A 21,233-nucleotide genomic window follows, 5' to 3' on the forward strand; every position below is an offset into this window, starting at 1 on the left:
TGCAAGTTTATTAGTCATGTTCTATGGTTGACTTAGAACATAAGCTAAACTGTCGAGGGCATTCTTTACCCTGCATCCAGCAGCTTTCTAAATCTAGACTTCTTAAGTCTTAGAAAACCCCATCCTGCTTAATAACATCAGCAATAACAAGAAAAAAAGTCCTACTGTCAGCAAACACCAATTGAATGTTGTATTTAATTATAAAACTGTATTTTGTCTACGTTTAGTACAGATTCAAAGATGCACAGAACAAGACAATGGCTCCCCTGTGTGAGCACCACTTTATAGGAAAGGTGTTAGAGAACAGTGCAGCGACACTTACCAAAATTTCCCCCAACTACACAAACTTTATACACGCCACATGTCTTCTAATACAGCTGCTGGAGTGGTCCTGGAAAACAATACCACAAGGACAGATGCATCAGTAAAGAAGTCATTTTCTGTATATATGCACATATGGTGTATTTCCCCTCCGGATACCACACGTCATCCCTGTTTGGGGCACCTCTCAATGTACCAAACTCTTACTGCCAGCTTCCTCTTTGTTTTTCACAGGAAGATGAAACCAACTCATAAATTAACTCAATGCTCACTGATAATAAATAAATAAAAATCTGGACAACAAAATAAGCCAGAAACTGTACTTATAAATACTTAATTTGATTTTTTAGCCCTTTAAAATAACTGAAGACAAGAGAACAATGAAAAAATATCTAAAGTTGAACTCATAATATTTTCCCCCCAAATGATTCTTCTTCCTTATTTCTTTCAGTAACACATCCCCTTCTCTTCTGCTGGCTATGAAACTCTGATCTCTTTTTTTTCTAGACTTTATTTTTATCTGAAAAATAGGAATCATCATACTGACCTCACAGGGCTGTTACGAGGGTTACATGATCTAAACTTAACGACATTAAATGACAGAGAAAGGCTTAAAACAGCATCTGGCACTAAGTAAGCACTCAGTGAAGGTGAGAGTGATGTTCATTCTCCTCGTCACTCAGGCCTGAAACCTGCCATGGCCTTGCTCCCTCACCTTCCCTGCAAACCCTGACCCGAGCCTGCCCTTCCGGTCCTGCAGGCGTGCTGAGAGGCACGGCCTTCTCTCCATTCGCACCATTACTCTCTCTCTGGCTGGCCTCAGTCCTGGCAGAAACTGGTCTCCAGCCTCCTGCCTTTTCCCTTCCAATCCCACTCTCCTGGTTCTGCAAAGCATCCTTCCTAAACACAACTTAAAGCCTCAGTGGAAACACCTTCCACAGCTTCCTATTACCTACAAATCTGTCTGTGAAATAATCTTAGCCTGGGGTTCCAGCTCACCTCAGCTTTGTCTCCACCTCGCCCCACCAAATGCTGTGGCATCCAGTCACCCGTCCTGCCTGAGCAATGTCTCTTGTTCCCTAAGTGTTGGTGGGAGGCCCAGCTATTCTCTAAGGCAAGGGTGCTTTACCTAATTTTGTGCCATAATAATCTAGAGATATGTTTCTCCAAATAATGTGTTTAAATGCTTGAAATTAACACAGGAAATGAAAAAAAAATGTATTGATATAATAGTTATCAAAATATATAACAAAATTATGTGCTCCTTTCAATATTTAAATAAATTTCAGTAAAAGTCTAATAGTGACTAATTTTGAAGTAGTGTTGAGCATAAATGATATTTTAGGATACCTTTAACTACAATATAATATGAAAATACCCATAATTTCTATTGGCAATGAACGGTTAATGCTATTTCCACACTAGAAGGAGATGTTAGATTTCAGCTAAGAGCTAATGAAAAGAAAGGGAGAATTTTTCCCCATCTAAGTTCACAACCCCCTGAATTCGAACCATGGACCCCAGGTCAAGTATCCCTACTTTAAGGCCTAGCTTAATGTTCAACCTCTTGTGCCCTTTCTATCTTGATTTTCCCTGGGATTACCTTACCCCTCTTTATTATTATTTTTAAAAATTTTGTATTAGTTGACATAGATACGTAATTTATTTTTTTTTAAGATTTATTTATTTTTAGAGAGGAGAAGACAGGGAGAAAGAGAGGGAGAGAAACATGAATGTGTGGTTGCTTCTCACATCCTCTTACTGGGGACCTGGCCCACAACCCAGGCATGTGCCCTGACTGGGAATCGAACGAACAACCCTTTGGCTCCCAGGCTGGCACCCAATCCACTGAGCCACATGAGCCAGGGCAGACATAGAGACTTTAAATGTACTTACTGTGTCCTATTTTTCAAGTTGTATGTCTTTACGTTATAAGGGAAGGCCCTATTCTTTTCCCATTTTAAAAATTCCTCCCATGGCTAATAATGTCTTGTCTCACAGCAGGCATAGTACGAAGGCATTTGGTCAGCACTATTTGAATTAATCAGTAAATAGCAGTGCAATCTTGCTTATCCTACACAGGCTCAGCTAATATTAACATTGCCTTACATCTCTTTGGCAGCTTAGGAGGCACTAAATATATAGAAGGGACACCTAAACATTCCACATTTAGAGTACCAAGTCCTGAAATCAGGCAACAAAATGCTCTCTCCCTTTACTTTTTCTCTTTAGAGAGTGAATGCTTAGTCAATGCTGATGGACAGATCTCTGTGGAACAGAACAGTTCTTCAATCATTCCATGGATGGAAGGAATGCCTGTCTGGCATAAGCCCATCTGAGAATCTCTTAACCTTTCCAGGGCCTTTGCACAGACAAAGAACAGCTGGCAATTTCCTAAGCACTGGTACCGGCATGGCTCATGTGGGCAAGGCCAGTTAAGAGCTGCCATGGCTTCCTATTGGTCTCACATATGTGAGCCTGTGGTTCCAGGGCAGGTGGTTCCAGAAGACGAAGCAGTGAAATTCCATCTCCTCTCCTGAGTGGTGTTTTCTTTGCACATGAGGTCGGAGATGGCAACCCCACCTAAGTGACCATATCAGGAAGGTCTACTAAACACCTGGCTGCACAGTTCACTCTGAACTCCACTGAGTCTCTAATGGATCAGCCTCACAATGGACATCAGTCCTTCAGTCTTAGCAGTCTTTTTCCTGAATAGCTGAAGCTCAGGACTCCTGTGTATCTTTGCCAAGAAAAACAAAAATATAACAGACTAGTTCTTCCTTTTCAAATGAAGAGAGCACAATGATATTCTCCACCGAAACCATTCATAAGGGCATCGTGACCATTTGTTTTGGCAGAAATTCACCACTGGCAACATTTTTCAAGCCCTACATCATGTCAAGTGACTCTTATGATAATTGGGGTGTACTCTCCTATTCTAGTAACCAAGACTGATGAGATATTCACTCAGAGAACAAAGGCTAGACTTGGCATACTCTTTTCATTCTTCAGGACATTTAAATCTATTTCATTTGAATTTATTCCTTTTGAGCCACACTAGATATATGGTACTAAATAAAAATACATGAACAATAGTGCAGAGGACAGTGTGACTGTTTTATGTTCCATTTCAGGAATTATGATATATATACCCTCATAAATAGGTAATGTTTATAGGTGCTCCTATGCAAAACAGATTGCACTGCATGTACTTTTCGCTTCTAATACATATAGAATATTGCGTGGCTCCCAGTTTAAAGGGAACATTCTGATTACACACTGGGAACAAATTATCTCTAATAAATTCCAATCTGCATGGAGCTGTTCCCTCCTCCTCCTTCTTCCTAACAGATCCCCATATTCCTTCAATCACAGTGTCTCATGAGCAGGTGGCAGCCCCAGCTGGAGGGTGGGGACTCACGTAGTCTAAGGCTTTCCAGTGTGTCAACAAGCAACATCAGCATCACCTGGGAGCGTCTGGGAAGCCTCAGCTGAGGCCCCACCCCAAACCTACTGAATCATAATCTATTTTATAAGATTCCCAGGTTATCTGTGTGCATGCTAAAGTTTGAGATGCATTGATCTAAGGGAAACCCCCTTCCAAGTGATTTGTTCAAGAACTGGCATGTGACCTAATTCAGGAAAATGAGATGTGAAGGTTTTGTGGGGAGCTTCTCATTCTTCTGGGAGAAATTCCCTCCTGAAGGTTGTGTGGGATGTAACACCTAGAACTTCCATAGCGATCTTGTTCCCACCTAAAGATAAAACTGGCCCAGAAAGAAGGGCAAAGACAGAACATAGGGAAGCAGAGGGGGTGATCGCATTAGGTCAACCCTGAAGTCTGTGGAATCATGGAACTGCCAATAAACTTCTTCTTATTCAGAGCTCTTAGAGTTGGGTTTTCAATTATCTGCAGATAGAAACCATCTCTAAATAAAGCATTATAAAAGGAACATGACCCAGGCACCAGGTTCAACCACATGCTAGAGTCCAGACAAGTCAGTGCACTGAGAGACCAGAGGAACAGTTCAGAGACTCATTTTGTTGGGGGAACTGACCCAGTAGTTTTTCCGGTTCTTACATCCATTGTTCGCTTTGCCCATTTCCAAAAGCTTTCTAAATTAGCCAGTCTAAATTATCAACCAGAGGAAGTGCTGAACCCTTTCCAAATTATTTTAATCAAAGTGATCAACAGTTGCCTTCCCCAGAAGTCACATGGGTGTCATTTCCTGCAAGGACAATGGGAGACTAATTGCTTAGCCTCAGACTCTAACAGGGAAGGCAACCTGTGGCATATAATTACTGAAGGGTAAAAACCAAAAACCTTGAGGCTCTCAGAACCTGCTCCTGGATCCACTCCAAAAACTTGGGGAAAAGGAAAGAGAGAGAAAGAGATGGGGGGGGGAGGGGGGAGAGAGAGATGAGAGAGAGAGAGAGTCAGTCAGCTGGTGTGGAAAAAGATTTGAGAGGCCAGCAGCCTAGGTAGCCACCCATACCATTTTTGCACATTACTAGCATTTATTTAAAACCTTTCTACCCTGGCTGGCGTAGCTCAGTGGATTGAGCACGGGCTGTGAACCAAAGTGTCGCAGGTTCGATTCTCAGCTAGGAGACATGCCTGGGTTGCAGGCCATGACCCCCAGCAACCACACATTGATGTTTTTCTCTCTCGTTCTCCCTCCCTTCCCTCTCTAAAAATAAATAAATAAATAAATAAAATCTAAAAAACAAACAAAACAAAACAAAACAAAAAAAAAACCTTTCTAAGGAAACCAAGTAGACCTGCTATTACATAAAACCATATATGGCTTCATTGTAATTTTGCCCCATATACAAGAGTGATGTAGTTGAGGAAAACTGGGTCTCTCCATGGACATTACCTCTTTAGTGTATCATAGCTTCTTAGCTACAACAGGATATTTTGGGGATGGGTTTGTTGTGTTGGCTTGATGAAGAATATACTATCATGGAGTGAATATTATCTTTTTCAGCAAAATCTAGTACAGGTCTAGGTATGTAGGAGACACCCAATAATAATTGTTGACTGACTAAATGGACAAATGAATGGCTCTCTTTGGCATATACCAAAGGGTTTCAGTTTTTTTTAAAAAAGTGGAACCCTCTTTAAAAGAAAGATAATACCCTAGTACACAAAAGTGGAGAACAGATGACCTTCTGGACCTCCACCCTCACAGTGCCTTTGAGTCACCTTCTGGGAACCTCAGGGCTTGGTGACACTGCTAGAAAAACCAACGACTTACACAAACTCACACTCTTCAGCTTTGCACTCAGAGACACCCACCATCATTCTAAACCCATCTCAGCCTCATTTCCGTTTCCTCTTTCTCCCTCAGCCATCCTTACTGAAGCACCCACTGTTCCCAGCACTTGTCCGGCCTCCAGGCCTTCCCTGCCCTGTTTCTTCCCTCTAATGTGCTCTTACCTCCTCCTGCAAGAATGGAGAACCAAGCTGTCCCTCACACCCAACTTGAACATAAATCCCTAAAGTTCTTGCCCAATTTCCTCCATTGGAATTAATCTCACTCTATTTATATCTCTACAATAGAACTTACAACACCATCTGCTTCAAGTGAAAGAGCCAGCTCCTTGAGGGCAGGAAACTACATTAATCTTCTAACTATCGACACCTTGCACAGAGGAGGCACTTCTAGTCATTCTGCTGCATTCAGTCAAATTGTGCAACATTTGTAATGGGGATTCCAAGTCTTGCCCTAGCCCGTGTGGGCTGAAGACAAACCAGCACACACCTGCAGGCCCACTTGCTAGGAAACAGCTGTGTGAGTCTTTGCTGAGTCTTATTTTCAAAAGCAGAGAATGTGGGGGTGAGGGCAGAGAGAATGACTTCCCCTCTCCTCCACAGCTTTCCTGTGGCTATGGCTGTTTGGTGCAATGTGAGGTACAAGCTGGGAAGCTTGTGTAAAAAATAATAATTGATTTAAAGTACAGTTCTGACTCCTTTTATGCTACAATATTCTCTGCATGGCCAAAGTAAATTGTCTGAAAAATTAAAGTGTTCCAAGTGGTGGGATAATACATTAAACAAGGAAACGCATAAGCAAAGCCCAATTGCAAGGAAGAAGGATGGGAACTAGAAAACACAGCATTCCCTAGGAAACCAAACCTACTATGTGACTTACTTTGACCTTCCCTCCCCATGGAGGAGAGGGTGGAAGGCTCTGAGGAGCATCACTGACCCATCTGCTTCCCTTGCCCATAGGGACCCTAATCCTTCTGGCTTCACTCCAACAAGTTGGGGAAAATCAAGCAAGTTTGTGGTTGTTATTTCCTTTACTATTTGCGAGAGGTGGAGTAAAGAGCAGAAGAAAAGAGAAGAAAGACAGATGGACACAAAGAGACAAGCATAGAAAGCACTCAGCCAGCAGAAGGAATTACTGACCATGGAATAAGGGCGTAGGAAGGTCAAACTGCAAAAGGCTGGCTGATCCTGTCTCAGCAGTGACTGCCAGGACAAGAGAGAATAAGAGGCTCACCAAGGAGTAAGGTACCACCAAACCAGCAAATGAGCCTACCTCTGCCCAAGAGGCTGGCTTTAAAGGCAGACTAGAGACATATATATTTGGGGCTTCAATGACACAAGGAGTTGGTCATGCAAACTGGTGACTGGAGGGGTAGGGTGGGATTTTAAGGCTCTCATTGTTCCACATAATCTCCATCAACCCCAAAGAGGAGGAGGAGTGATATGATTTTTAATAATAATAATAATAATAATAATAATAATAATAATAATAATGAGGATGTTTAAACTTTTAGGCTGAGGTGCCCAGTTTATTTGGGGGAGAAATAAATGAAGTAAATTCCATTAGAATAATTCATTGACTGTCAGGAGGAAAAAGAAAAGATTCTGCTTCTATATATAAGAACAAAGTGTATATTTATAATCATACCTTTCTTTTCTTTCTGGGAGTGAGTTGCTGTCAAGTGATCACATCACTTATGTAGCAGGTAAAATAAAACAGAAACTCTGCTTCTGTAGTATACTTGAATTATTTCTGACTTGCCCTTGTAAATGAAGCTATTTCTAGGGATCTGCAAATCCAGAGTCTGAATAGAAATGCTGCTTCGTTATGGTGCAGGTGCAACTGCTGTATAAATCCCTGCGCACTCTTCCAACCTGATTACCACTCTCAAGGCCCTCCAAACAGACTCTGCAACGGCTCCTGGGAAGGGACGTGAAATGCACACAGTATCGAAATGCTGCCAAGATTAAGGTTAATAATGATGTGTGCAAGTTGGCTACAATATTAGAATCCCAGAATTCTGGGCCTGAAAGGAAAGTTAAAGAATATGTAGTCTGATAATTTTAAACCTTTTTTATTTTTAGTGCAGAACCCTGTGTATTCACATTCACACACACACACACACACACACACACACATACACACACATGCATGCATTTCAAAGGTGTATGCTAAATTCCAATACATAACATAAAAGGTGAACCTAACAATTCTGGTTCAAGGGGAAAGGGACTCAAAACGCTACCACCTCGACCATCCTCCCAGCCCATTTGACACTTCTAGGAACTGTAATGTTCTCAGAACACTGAAAATTCCAGATCTAGTCCCCTTCTCCACCCTTACCTGCACCTCATCCTTAACATCTCTTCCAGCCTGTGTGTGGGTCCTCCATGTGGCAATGAGAGTGACCTAACGCTTCTACCTTTTTTCTGCCAAGGACTTATTTTATTCACCTCTAAGGACCACATATTTTAAACCATTTCATCTCTCATAAAAACCACATTTTTGAAGAGATAACTAATTTATTTGCACAGCTCTTATTTAGAGTTAGTGAAACCTTGACTTAAATCTTCACCTTGCTAAGCTTGGTAACCTTGAGAGCATTCTTTAATAATGTGAAGAAGTAAATCCAGTACAGGTTTTTCTTCTCTTCCTCTGCTTTTTATTTCATCCAGACAAATCTTCATAAAGGAAATATCAAATATGTAGGAATAAGTCCAAGAAAAGATGTGTAAGACCTTTACACTGAAAACTACAAACCATTATATAGAGAAATTAAATACCTAAATAATAGAAGGTTATACTATATACATGGAATGGAAGTGTCAATATTTTTAAGATGTCAGTTCTTCCCCAAAATTGCATTTTCAATGCAATTTCAATTAAAAAAATAGTCTTTTCCCCCTTTGGGAAATCAACAAGAAGATTTTAAACTTTATATGGAAATTCAAAATGCCAAAAGTCAATATAATCTTGAAGAATGAGAACAAAGCTGGAAGACTTACTCTATCAAATATCAAGATTCACTATAAAATGATAGTCCTTAAGACAGTATATTTGTGCCATAATAGACAAATAGACCAATAGAACAAAAGGTCCAAAATTGACCCAGAGAGATAGTCACCTAATTTGCGACAGATGGCATTGAAGTTCACTGGGTGTTGTTGGTTGAACTATGTCCCTCCAAAACATACATAAAAGTCTTAACTCCCAAGTACCTCAGAATGTGACTTTATTTGGAAATAGGGTCATTGCAGAGGTCCTTAGTTAAAATGAGGTTACAGCAGATTAGGGTGAGCCCTAAGACCAATGTGACACCTCCTTATAATAAGTAGCAAATCTAGACACAGAGAGGCATGAGGGGAAGAAGGCCATGTGACAATGGAGGCGGAAATGAGAGCAATGCAGCTGCAAGGAACACCAGCTACCACCAAAAGCTGGAAGGGGCAGGGAAGTCCTCTTCCCTAGAGCCTTCAGGGGGAGCATGTCCCTGCTGACACCTTGATTTTGGACTTTCAGCCTCCAGAACTGTGAGGAAGTAAATTTCTTTTGTTTTAAGCCACCTAGTTTTGGGTACTTTGTTATAGCAACCCTAAGAAATGAATCTTAATCTGTACCTTCACTATGCAAAAAACTCAGTTCCACCTGCATGATAGAACTAAATGTGAAAAGTAAAATAATAATACTTTTACAAGAAAACGTACAGAGTAGCTGTGTACCTTGCAAAAATAAAGATTTTTAAATAACTGAACACAAGAAAATGTTAATCATGAAGGAAGTTAAGAATGTCTGTATCAAACGTTATCAATAGAACCAAAAGGTAGGCCACATCGTGGAGAAAATAATTGTAATACATATATCCAGAATAATCTCCTACAAATCCTTAAGGTAAATTTAAGCAGACAATCCAAAAAAGAAATGGGCAAAAACTTTATAAGAAATTTCTCAATAAAGGAATCCAAATGCCCAATAAATATAGGAAAAGATGCTCTAGCTTAACCATCAAAGAAAAGTAGGTTAAGCCCTGGCTGTGTGGGTCAGTGGATTGAGTGCCAGCCTGTGACCCAAAGGGTTGCTGGTTCGATTCCCAGTGAAGGCACATGCATGAGTTGCTAACCAGATACACAGTAGGGGGCGCAGAAGAGGCAACTACATATTGATGTTTCTTGCCCTCTCTTTTTCCCTCCCTTATCCTCTCTCTAAAAATAATAAATAAATACAATTAAAATGTTTTTAAAAAAGAAAAGTAAGTTAAAATCACAATGCATTGTCAATACACACCTACCAGATGAGCTAAAATGACAGAGACAAAACCCAAAGTGTTGGTAAGGATATGGAGCAACTGGAACTCTCATATAGCACTGGTGAGAGTATAAATTGATAAAGACCCAGGATCTCACCATCAAGAAATCTATCCTACAGAAAAGTTGCAGACGCTCATCACTGACATGTACAAGAATGTTCCTAGTCATTCTATCTGTAATAGACCAAATTGGAAATGACCCAAAAGCCCATGTACAATAGAAGGGTTAGATAAATTTTGGTCTAGTTATACAATATATTACACAGCAATGAAAATGAGTAAATTGAAGCTTGTAATAACAGAGATTCATTTCCAAAATATAGAGACAAGAATATATATACATACTTATGACTGTATTTATAAAACTAGACATAACCAACGTGTATTAGAAGTCATGCTCCCTTTCGTGGGAGTGGGGGTGGTTAGGGACTGGAAAGGGGTCTAAGGCACTTTTGGTGTTTGGGTGATGTTTTTTTCTCATCTGGCTGCTGGTTACGGGGGAGTACTCACTTTGTAAAAATTCATTATTAGTGCACTTAACAATGTTTTCTTTTCTGTATGAATGTTATACTTCAATTAAAAAAAAATCTCAGTGGTTAATGCAGTGAAACCAGAGACAAAACAAAGCTCTTACAAGAATTGAAAGCAAGAGAGCACAGCAATTTAATCTAAGCAAGATAATTCAAAAATTTGCTTTGCTAAAAGCTTAAAAGTGCCATTTCATTTAATTGTGTTTTTTATTCACTCAAGATGACTGTCATGCCAAAGCTATTTTATTATGAAATGTTAGGACAGGATGAAGCAAACAGTTTCGAAATAAAATAACACAAATCATTTTCATTTTATCTTATTGGCTTTTTTAAAGTGGAAATTTGGATATTGAAGCCCGTTTCTTTTCGTGTCAATGTAAGAAGTCCCATAGGGCCTGCCGCATCCCGAGACTGAAAAGCCCTGGGGGTAAGGGCGTTTTCTTCGCGTGGTACCCAGTAGGCACTCAGGATTTCCCTTCCAGTCTCATTCCTAGAAACAATAAGCAGTTCAGCTTGCCTCTGCAGCCTTGCTGTGGATAAACGTATAGTCCCACCTGGCAGTCTGAAGCATGGAAAATAACTCCCAGAACACCAGGTCTACCTTTGTTGAGTTCTGTCCCCTTCAGACTCCCGCTGTGGAATACACACAGTCATGAGGTGGAGTCCTGACCAACCTCGGGGCCCAGCGCCACACTGGTAGAGAGAAAAGTCTGTTCCTCAATCTTGGGGGCAGCTGGACCTCTGCCTTTACTAGAGGCCCTTTCCCACTTCTGGTCAGAGTCTGTGTGGAGGTGAGCCCATCGTCATTAGAAATGTGCTCCACACAACTGCTCCACCAACCATTGAAGCTAATCCCGTGGAGTGCAGAAACTACAGAACAGACTCTGCCTCTCTCAGGTCACTGTTCTCTTGGACCCTCTGGTGAGAAGATTGATCTGGGCCCTTATGCAGCATCCTGGATGGCAGGCAGCCCCTGAAGGAAGTGAGAGGGGGCCAATCCCACCTTGGCCTGTGTTCTGAGGTGGGAAAGCAATTGTGCGTGAGGGGATTGTGGAGGATGTGGGGTTCCCATGAAGGAAGCCTCACTTGCCCTCCCGCTGAGAGCAAAGCATGGGGGCCGGGCCCTGGAGATGAGCTGCTCTTTCTCTGGCCGCTCCATTTCCCTGAACATTAAGTTGCCAAAGGAGATCCCTTAGATTCAAACTCTCTTGTTTTTGTGCAGACTTTCTGATGCTAATTCTACTCCTAAGTTTACCATCTGACAATGATTTTGTGGGTCATTTAAGAAGGAAGTTCCCTCTGGCAAGAAAATAATATTTGAATTGTAAACAAATTTTATTATGAGTGGCCACCAAGATTTTCCACCTGAAAATATAGATAAATCACAAGAGTCAAACATGATATCATCCGGGCCAATTCTTTGAGAGCCTTTTCTCCATCTGGGCAGGACAGGGAGAACCACAGCCCCCGGGTCAGAGCTGGCCCATTGCCTGTCTTTGCACAGCCCAATCACTAAGAATGACTTTTACATGTTGAAATGGTTCAAAAAGGAATCAAAAGAATATTTCATGACATGAGAAAACTATAAGACATTCAAGTGTCAGTGCCTATAAATGAAGTTGTATGGGAACAGTCACACCCATGAGTCTGCACATCGTCTCTGGCTGCTGTTATGATGCAACAACAGAGCAGCCTGGGCACAGACTGGCTGTGTGGCCCGAAAAGCCATACAATGGCCTCATTACCGGCCATTTCGAGAAAAAGTTTGCTGACCCCTGAATTCAGATAAAATTGCTATGTGTTTGCAGAGGGCTATCCACTCTGATTTCCTTACTCTGCCTTACATGTTTGAGCTTCTGGGGCTATCTCTACATACAATGAGTCGAAGGCAAGTCTTAAGGCTGATGTCAATTGACACTAACCTGGTAAACCAACACAACCTACAAGAACAATGCCTTTCAGTGTATGGCCTGGTAATCAATTTAGTCAATTGCAAAAGTCAACCTCAGGTGGTTGTGTCCAGCATTTTCTATAATGAAGTAAAAGAGAAAAACACCGAGGGGATTGTTTTGGACTGAATTATGCCCCTCACACATATGTTGAAGCCCTAACCCCCAGTCTTCAGAATGTTACTATTTGGAGATAGGGCCTTAAAGAAGCAATTAAGGTAAAATGAAGTTTTAGAGTGGGCCCTGATCCTCAGTCCTTATAAGAGGAGGAAAACAGGACCAGTGCAGAGGAGAGACCATGTGAGAACCAAGGGAAAAGAACCGTCTCCAAGTCAAGGAGAGAGGCCTCAAAAGAAATCAACCCTGGTGACACCTTGATCCTGGACTTCTAGTCTCCAGAATTATAAAAAAAATAAATTTCTCTTGTTTAAAGACACTCAGTCTGTAGTACTTGTTATGGCAGCCCCAGCAAATTAATACAGGTATCATATATAATATTATTTGGTGAAAAAAATGTTTAAATCACAAATGCGTTTGATATGGTTGTGATAAAAGTGTATGGAATTCTGTGTGTTACATCAAAATAAACTGAAGAATGCTGCACTGGAAAGAGACATAGATACTTGGTTGCACAATCACAGAGGGGTATCCAAAAATTGAACCAAGACAAAAGAGCATTTATTTAATACAGTATAGGCACTAGATACACAGTATCTTATTGAGTCCTCATAGTAGCCCTATGCTTGGATAATGTTATATATATTCCGCTGATAAAGAAACCAAAGTGCTAAGCCAGGCAGACGCAGAACCAGGTCTGACTCCAAAGCCTGTACATTATTCCTCATCATGAGTATTTCTACATCCCTGAGAATAGGCTGTAGTTTGATAATATGAAGGGATCAGAGGAAAGGGAAAAACATTTATAAATAATAGCTAACATTACTGAATACTTACTGTGTACCAGGTACTACGCTAAGCTTTATAAATGACCTCACTTCATCCTTATAACAACCCAACAGAATAGGTTCTGTTATCCACATTTTTCAGCTGAAAAATCTGTCCAGAAAAAATTAATTAACATGCCCAAGATTACAGATCTGGAAAACTGCAGATCCAATATTTGAGCCCCCATTTGTCTGACATTTGAACTACAGCTCTTGCCCACCACAGCCCCTCCTCTGAACTAACTGTACATATGTCAACTTAAGTATATAAATATTAGCCGGTAGCCTCCACTTAAAGAAAAATGCAATACATCCACTAAATCGTACATCCCCTGACTGAGCATATACTATATGCCAAGCCCTGTTCTGAGGGCTAAGGATACAATAGTGAGGAAAACAGACAAAGACCTTGCCACCATGGTGACCATCTGGGTAAAACCTTATGATATAACCATAATGCTGATTGAAATGACCCCATAGGAAATGCAATGAGAAGTAAGATTCAGGTATGTTGAAAGCATGGGCTAATGAAATTGGAAACTGTAAAAAACAGCGGACGGTGAGTAAGGTTTACCAAATAGAAATTCCAGTAGTTTTATTTAACATCTCTTACATCCAGGTTTACTTATCATGTGGGCATGTCTTATCTCTTAGTTGACTGGAAGATTTTCTATGGCAACAGCATGTCACACTTTAAATATCCCACTCTGTGCTTGGCATGGTGCAGAGTTTGAATTTATGTATTTTTAAGTTTTCTTCCAAGAGACATGTACGGAGGTTACTCAGGGACTTGTGAGTCAGGTGTAATGACAAGAATCAGACACACCTTGGGAAGTCCCAATGAAGAAGGACATACTACTGAATGGTGTCAAGCATGTGAGTAAAGAACTGTTCACTTAACTGGATGAATTTTAGCTAAATCAAGTGAGATACAGTACAATGGTTTAAGAAATCAGAATCAGTGTCTGATCATGAAGACGTAGAAAAAGTAGGCTCAATGGAAGGAAACCAGGGTATAGAGTGTTAAGAATTCTAATATGTTGTAATATATTCTAATAATTCAAAAGTGATTCTAGGTTTCTTTGCTTTTACTTCTATTTAAAATTTTTCATGTATAGAAATTCAATCTTTTCCCTACTCGAGTCTATTAATTCTTTCAACCAGAAATAATGAGGGAAGGGAGAAAATATCTGATACTAGAATGCTTACCGTGTGCTATTTATGATATCAAACGTGAGAACATTCAATTGCACAGTGACAGCATGGCGAATGCTCAAATTATGTCTACTTATATAATGGAAAACTCCAGATTCACCATTTAATTAATTTAAAATGATTAATATTCATTTTAATATCACAATTTAATATTCAATGAAAGAAGCAGGATTAAGACCATACATACCCATATATGATATGTATCTCCCACACAAAAGAGGGAAAATAAATACATCTTAACATTGCTATTTCAATATGGTGTGATTAAGAGCTATTTTTATTATCTTCTTTGTAGCTCACCAAATATTCTACAATGAGCATTTTCCAGTCAGGAAAAAATAAAAACCGTATAAAATATGTTTAAATCAAAGGATAGTGTGCATATAGTGCATTTCCACTGTGCATCTTTGACTTGCCAGAGGTTTTTGACCACACTGGCATGTGGGACAAATTCTGATAATGTTATTAAAATATATATTCTAAACTCACCAGCGAAAAGATTTCAAAATAGCTGTGGTGGTGGCTAGGGCAGTCACCAGGATGAGATGATGAATTATAATGAATTCTTTGGCTTTTGACAATACATTTATTCAACAAACATTTACTGAGTGCCCGTCATGCTCCAAGCACTCTGCTAGGTATTGAGGGGTCAAAGTGGGTCTCCAGGAACAAATGACCCATTGGCCGACACTGGGCCTATGCACCTCGACTCTAGCAAGATCTGTGCAGCCCCACCTTCAACACTCCAGCCTCATCTGGGCGTTGACCCTGCCTGTATCTGTGGCCCAGAGAAAGGCTGGCCTCACCTTTCCAGCTCCAGCTGCCTCATTTGTAAAACAAGGATAATCCTGACCCAGTTTGCAGCACTGTGGTGAAGAATAAGTGAAAAGCATTCTGGGCTTGTTTTAATCTCTTCAGGACTAGATGGATTCTACCTGTTAATCACCAGTGTTGCTTCCTTCCTTAGAAAATTGTGTATTCTTTAAGAAAAAGTAAAGGGGTAGGGATGAAGTTCAGTGATTACAGGGATATTCTGTATTTTTCTTCCTTAGAATATCCAAATTAACGATTACAGAAATGAATACCTGTTTCCCAACCTCGTGCAAGAACAGAGGGAACTCAAAGTTCTCACAAGGTTAGATAATATTCCAAGGACAAAACTGGGTGAGATGCTGCCAGTCTTTAGGGAAATAATTCAATTATAATCAGTGCTTCAAAAATCTAACAGAATTAACTTTTCCTACTTCTCTCTTTTAGGAAAAGCGATTTTTTAAAAAGCAACATTTAAAAACAAACAAACAAGTGTTAAACTAAGTTATGAAGTTTAATATTCCCAAGAAAGACTAAAGGACACTGAGAGGACACCGACCACTGTGTCCCACTCAGACATAAATACAAAAACTTCTCTTTCCCACCAAACTGAACTTGTTTTCCAAACATTGAGGACATCTGTGTAAACCAATGCCCTCAATTAGAGAGACAAGAGGACAGGTAGAGGAGAGCTGACGTTGAGCACATTTAGGAGAGAAGTCCCTTTTACTGGCTACTAGGGTGAATAAATAAGCACTTGAGAAATACACAGACTGAGACAGAAGGTGTAGCTCTAACTCCTAGCATTCACATTTTACATGAAAGGTTAAGGGCATTTTCTAGTTGTTGCTACAACATCTTCAGATTCTTTGTGGCCTTTGCACCATAGTGAGGAATAGTAAATGGAGTGTTCTGACAGCTTTACAGTGATCAGGACTAAATTCCCTCCTACCACTCAAAATCTTCATTTCAGCAGTTACCTGTCAATAGCCACATAGCTAGAGCACACGTGGCTCAGGTAAAACCAATACCTCTATTTACTTTTTTTCTGTCTTGCAGGTGACAACAGATATGGTCCCCTTCCCATTGCTCCCACATCTTTAACACCCTTGTTATTGCTGTGTCCCGAATGCCCCCAATGGGCATACGCAAGAGTGGTAGCCATGAGTGAAACCTCCACCACCTGCATTGCCTACACACAGGGACAAAGCTTGCAATTTCCAACCTGGGGTTTTGGGTGGGGGTCAGTGTTTAATACTGTACATGTGGCGACTGTGGTTTATTCCAAAGAACATGAGTGTGCTATGATATATTCAGTAATTGCTCTACTTGTAAAGAAGGAGTTGTAAAAATTGTATTAAAAATGCTTGTTGATGCCCTGTGGGTATGAGTCACTATGTAAAGAAGGATCAAAATGGATCCTCTGTTATAGGTTCTTGCTGGTTCTTTGATTCTTAACAACTTTATTATTAATGTTAATAGGAGTTAGGCACACATCAATGAGAGAATAAATTCCTTGAGTTTAGTGGTGCTTCAATTAATGATTTGTATCCAATGTAAAATGCTTTCTAATTCTGTTCCAAGTAATGACACATTACCCAGAAGAGCTGAAAATTAGGCACAGGTCTCCCCACTGGGTGGGAAAGGCCAGGCGGTGGGAGAAAGGAGGCTCTCCAGTGGGCTGGAGGCCGGCCCAGGGCTCTGCAGGAGAACTCCTCTGCACAGCGTGTGGGAGTGTAGCAGGAGGGACAGGCACAACTCACCCCAGGGATAAAGAATGTGATGAAGGGAGGAAAGAAAAACTCACAAAAGTGAGCCTGATACAGAAGGAATTTACCATAATCTAAAGTGGAAATGACTGACTGCAACTGCGCTTCTTAAGTCTGTCACAGAATGGTTCCATGAGTTAATACTATTCATTGACTTCCAAAAATACCCACCAAGATAAAGTGGGAATTGAAGTTCCAAGGATGATGCAGCAGAACTCATGATGAATAGGTTATTCTGCACTGACACAAAGCTTTGCTTCCAATTTTTGGAAACCCAGCTTTTGATTTAACCCTCTCTTGCCCAGGACTACAGGTCTCTCTCTCTCTCCTCAACTATTTTCATAGGAAACCAAATGTCAGTTGCTTGGTATCCTCTGAGGACGGGATATTTGCCATGGGGGCTGCAGCAAAGATGAGTATAAATGGCAAATGCCAAACTTCCATGATTTGGTAAGAAAACAGAAAAGCAAATTTAAATCTAAAAATCTCTTCCACACGTAATCACTTTATCCTTCCTTACAGTTTTTTTCTGATGCACTGCAGATAGTGTGAAGAAGACTCTGTTGACAAATAACACGATCCCACAACCTAAAAGAGCAGGTACCCAGTGACGGCTCTACAGACTGTCTGCTCTTAGCTGCTGAGAGTCCAGCTTCACATTCCATAGATTTTAACACCATCTTCATCACCTGTAATGCTCAGGTGTCTAAGCTTACCCTCTAACCTCTGGCAGCACCTTAATTGTTTGGCTCAGTGGTCACCTCCCACTTGTCAGATTTCAGGTCACTTTTGTTTAAATGTCATTGCATTTAGACATTCCAGCGTAAACTGTTTCCTTCATAACCAAGGCAGGACTTCATACACTGTGTGCATTTTATTTAGGATCATGTGGCTTTTAAAGGGAGTTCTCCGTTTTTCTGAAACACCTACCTAGTCACCCTGAATCAGAATATATGGAAATTCTTATGACATGCAGTTTAACTGAACAGATATTTATATGGAGAGAATTTTGTTGGCTAGGGAAATGGATACCAAAACTCAATAGAACTTCCACATCAGCCACTCTATGAAGGATCAGAAAACAGGTCCCTCCAGTGCTCCAGATTATATCAGAAAAACATCAGCCAATTAACAAAAGCAGCAAGTGCATTCAAGACTGTGACAAGTGGAAATGTCACAGTTGTGCACTGTTTCTGGATTACTCCTCTCCTCACTTCTGTGGGTGCTGGAGACACAGGAGTGTCCTACCGATAGCCTATAGGTGAGCATGGCCTTCGAAAAAAAGGCCTTGCTGGGGATCTCAGCCCTCTGCAATGGCTGGCATGAGTCTGCTGGACACCAGGGTGTAACGGGAGACTGAACGGGGTGGAAGATGCTCGTTAGGTGCTCATGAAGAGAACAGAAAAGTATCAGACACCACTCGGCCTTTAAGATGTTTGTAGCCAACTTGGCAGATAAGCTATATACACATGCCAAGTTAACAACACGATACTTAACCACTGACTAACTACCAAGATGGATGCAGAGTAGGTCTTGAAAAAACTGGGTGAAATGCCTAGATTTCCCAACTGTACATGTTTTCCTTGGCCAGGAAACTAAAACTTGAGACTAGAAAATGACCAGAAACCAGCTGAAGTTTCTCTGAAAAAAAAAAAAAACAAAAAAAAACCCAGAAACTAAGCAGACTGTTTACCCATATTTCTTTTGCTTCAAAACAGCAGCTTCCCTCTGACCTTCGAGGCCCCTTGGAGTTCCAAGGGCACGCTGCCGCTTCATCCTCTGAGCACTGTTCTGGGCTAACTGCTAGTGTTTTGGATTTTCTAAATCAGGCACCTTTCAGTCATACACACTGATTTGGCTGTTTTAAGGGGATTAATTCAATCACTTCAAATATTTGGGCTTCATTAAAAAATTATTTCCTCAAACAATGCTACTTTTATGGCTTGACTCTGGGAGTGAGGTTTCACCCAATGAATCATTTTGTAAAAGTAGACAAATAACATTAATAAAGGTATAAGCAGTTTTCCTATTCTCCAGCTACTCTGAATTGAGGACCACAAGTTACGAAGCTGATCATATCCCAGCCGGTTTCATCCATCATATATCCTCAGCTTTTCAGTTTCACCTTCTCCAATCTGTGGAGAGTTGAGTATAATTGTTAATATCGGGGAAGGATGCAACATACTTCATAATGCCTCCAGCCAGTGACTTCTGGGGGTGGGAGGTGGAGTCTACAGAGATTATATAAGAGCCTGAATAACAGGTGTCTTCACCTATGACTTTGGCTGGTTGATGTTTAACATTATAATTCAGTGTTATCCTGAGATAACACTGAAACACTGTGCTGAGGACAATTTCATTTCTGCAGCAAAGAGTGCAAATGCAGAAGTACCTGAAGAGAATGAAGACATGTTAATGGGGGACACTGTGCTTTCCAAGAAGACATTGCACATATCCATGTCAGGAAGGGTGCAAACCACATGAATAGGGAAGAAGGAAACTGTGTTTTTTCCCATAAATGACCTTCTCCCCTCTAAGTAGTTTTCCCACGTGCTCATTTACTGAGTGGATATGACAATGTGGACACTGCATTGGTTTCAGTGAAGTATTCTTATCCTTAAGCCCACAGTTTACATCAAAAACTGTTAAAATAAACAAACAAAAAAAACCTTAAAAAGAACATTTTATTCCCACATGCCTAAAAGCCAGGAAGAGGCATCATGGTCCTGAAAACATAGAAAGACCACGCTTAAGGACTCAGAAAAAGTAAGGCAAAGTTAGGCTTTGGGGAACATCCACACTTCCTGTTGCCATAAAACTCTCAGTCCCTGGAGGAGCGGGGAATGGTTTTCCCCACTTCAGAAGGGACCCTCCCTCCTCCACTCCACCCCAAGCATTCCTCTCTTCCCAGCTGAGTATGAGAACTCCAGGCTCTCATTAGCAGATGACATTGACTCTCCCCTGCTGTATATTTCTGTCCTAAACAGAGATGGAATACTGCAGTGCAAAGCAACTGATAAACATTTTTAAGAGAGGAGGAAGCACAACTTTAGGTTTTTCTTTCTTTCTACTGAGTAGCCAGATTTTGGGAACATACCTAACTGCCTCAAATAGCATGTAATGCAATCAACGGCAAAACCTGGATTTTTTTTGGCTACCGGTCACTATTAAGTGGGATATGAAACATAACCCAGCCTCTTGGTAAGAAGGGACTACCTAAGTGGTTCTTACAGCAACAGAAAAGAAAATGAGGGCGGAGGCTGACTCATAAGCAGAGTGTGGTCCTTCCCACAAGCTTAGGTTAAGCGGGTACGTGTATAAAGTGGTGCTGTGTGGAAACTTGGAGGCCTGAGGAAGAATCTGCTGTGTCAGCGCCATGTAGCGGAAAGAACTGAGTGAGGACTCAAGAAACCTGATTCTCTACAGGCTTCACTGACTTTTTTTTCTGTGATGGGAGTAGTCACTTTACCTCACTAGTCCTCAGTTTCCTCATAAAGTAAAGAAGGTAGACCAGGTGCCTGCTGGGTTCCCTCCAGGCCTCGGCTCCAGCCCCAGTTGGGGTGCACCCCCTGGAGGCCCTGCCAGCCTGCTTCTGCCTCGGGGCTCTCCAAGCCTTTAGGAAGGGCCAGTGTGCAGCCCTCCTCCGACCTCACCGCCTTCCAGGGCCCTTTCTGCCACCTGCGAGAAACACCAGATGGCTCAAAGTGGGTGTGTTTACAGCCGCTGTTTGGTCTTACGGTGCATTCTCCATGGATGGTCCAGGGGTTAGAAACACTAGCTCTTTAGGCTTTTTCGCCGACTAAGAGGCAGAAAGCCACGACCCATCTCAGCCTCGGCTTTCCCATCACTTGAGTGGGGCAAACAACATCTTTCTCCAGAGCTGCCAGTGTCAGGAGCTCAGCCCTTCTGAAAGCTGTCAGATAAAATTCAGGGTGTACACTTAAATTTTAACTTTGGATAAATAATTTGGGACATACTTTTATGAAAGTCATTCATTGTTAATCTGAAATTCAAAACATATTGCGTATCCCATATATTTTTTTAACTTGCTAAGTCTGGTGCATGAGAGATGCTGCTGTTGATGGTGGTGGGCGCCAGGCTGCTGCCCCAGGC

At 41.1% G+C, this 21,233-nt stretch overlaps 1 protein-coding gene across 4 annotated transcripts in view; it reads right to left on the reverse strand.

Moving 5' to 3' along the window:
- The window catches only part of FYN (FYN proto-oncogene, Src family tyrosine kinase), a 200,325-nt gene that overhangs the window by 111,737 nt on the left and 67,355 nt on the right, over window positions 1-21,233 (reverse strand). For 3 of the 4 annotated variants that reach the window (XM_045843128.1, XM_045843132.1, XM_045843127.1), the window contains one exon: window positions 323-391. The exons of the other annotated variant lie outside the window; for it this stretch is intronic. The gene's annotated coding sequence lies outside the window, so the exon portion shown is untranslated. The remainder of the gene's footprint in view (window positions 1-322; window positions 392-21,233) is intronic. 4 annotated transcript variants of the gene reach the window in all.

Source organism: Phyllostomus hastatus, unplaced genomic scaffold (assembly GCF_019186645.2).
Source record: "Phyllostomus hastatus isolate PE091 unplaced genomic scaffold, TTU_PhHast_1.1 phas_contig_40, whole genome shotgun sequence".
Taxonomy (NCBI): domain Eukaryota; kingdom Metazoa; phylum Chordata; class Mammalia; order Chiroptera; family Phyllostomidae; genus Phyllostomus; species Phyllostomus hastatus.